The following is a 1,437-nucleotide window of genomic DNA, read 5'->3' as shown; positions in this document are numbered from 1 at the left end:
AAGACACTCTGGCACAAGACAAGGGGAACACAGACAATTTAAACACATGGAGGGAAATAGGGAACAGGTGGAAACACTTAGGGCAATCAGACTGAGACACATGAGGAAGGGCAAGTGACCTGAAACGAGAGGAGAATTATTTTTCAAAATAAAACAGGAAATGACAGGACAAAACAAACCCAAGACAAGACAACCTCACCACGGTGTGACATATGTATTACCGTGTTTTAATAAATGTGGACTAAATGGACCATTACTCGATATAACAACTACTGAGAGGTTGACTTCTCTTTTTAAAAAAAGAGCCTGGACAACAAGAACTAGCTTCAATGTTTTTATCGGGTTGTGTTCATGTTGGAACAGGATGAATTTGTGATGATGTTTGGTCCATTTAGTCTATAAAACTGTACTTTTGTTTCTGACTGTTGTGTTTCAGCTGTTGTTGTCTGAGGACAGAGAGGAGCTCAGGAGAAGGAACACTCTGATCTGTAAAGACGAATCAGTGCGACGTGATGAAGAGACTGTGAGTCTGATAGTTCCATCATGTACTTACTGTGCAGTCTGCATATTTAACGTCCAGCTCAGTGTGTCCGTCACTCTTCTGCATTGACTCAGGTGTTTTATTAAAATCACTGTTTTTTCTCAGGGAGTCCTGTCAGACTCAGAGAATGAGGAGCCGATCAGCAGAAGAATCAGAAACATCTCCGCCTTCATCAGGAAAACCAAAAACTCATCGTCTGTCACTGGGTGAGCATGAGAGAAATTGCTTCATCATCATTGTTTTAAATCAATATTTTACTATTATCAGTCAGTCAAACACCCGCAACAAGCATGTGCAGCAGCAGCTGGACATCTGTCTGTTTTGATACGAACACTGGGGGCCGCTAAAGTCAAACATTTTCCTTTCCGATGTTGAGGCTTTATCAGGCTGCTGTAGAAACAGTCGTCTCATTGCTGTGACCTGTGTTCCTCTTCTTCAGTGGTTCTCAGAGGAGTCAAAGCTGCACTGACCCAGTTGAGGACAGTGGAGGGAAACGGAAGGTCACCACTCAGCCGGCCATGATGGACCGGGTATGACACCAAAACCAACATGGTTCTACATGTACAGAATCAATTTTGGACCCAAGTTCACACCCCTAATGTTCTTTATTCTGTATTCACGTCTCTGCCCCTGTCACCTGTCCAAAGGCGTTCAGACAGACCGCAAACTTTTACCTGATCTTATTCACACGGTGTACACTTTATTCGCCCCAAACAGCGTAGTCCACTCATCAGAGAGCAATCACAACGTCAAAATCGACAAAAAGAAAGTTAAAGAAGTCAAAGCCCACTGCTTTGTCAAAGTTTTAAAGGTTTAAAAGCCTTTTATAATCGTGTTTAATGATTCAATATGTGATTGTTGCACCCTGAGGAAGACTGATATGCAGGTGATACCTG

General features: G+C 42.6%; 1 long non-coding RNA gene across 1 annotated transcript; it reads left to right on the top strand.

The window, feature by feature from the left end:
* The first annotated feature begins 400 nt into the window (after positions 1 to 400).
* Positions 401 to 1,416, top strand: LOC111652705 (uncharacterized). Its single transcript, XR_002760618.2, has 3 exons — positions 401 to 523; positions 647 to 747; positions 981 to 1,416. It is a non-coding gene; the product is annotated as an uncharacterized LOC111652705 (long non-coding RNA).
* Positions 1,417 to 1,437: the final 21 nt, after the last annotated feature.

The sequence above is a fragment of the Seriola lalandi genome, unplaced genomic scaffold (assembly GCF_002814215.2).
Source record: "Seriola lalandi dorsalis isolate HSWRI2012SDOR001 ecotype SW California unplaced genomic scaffold, Sedor1 jcf7180001973706, whole genome shotgun sequence".
Taxonomy (NCBI): Eukaryota; Metazoa; Chordata; class Actinopteri; order Carangiformes; family Carangidae; genus Seriola; species Seriola lalandi.
The sequence above is the reverse complement of the archived record's forward strand: the minus strand, read 5'-3'. Positions and strand labels throughout refer to the sequence as shown.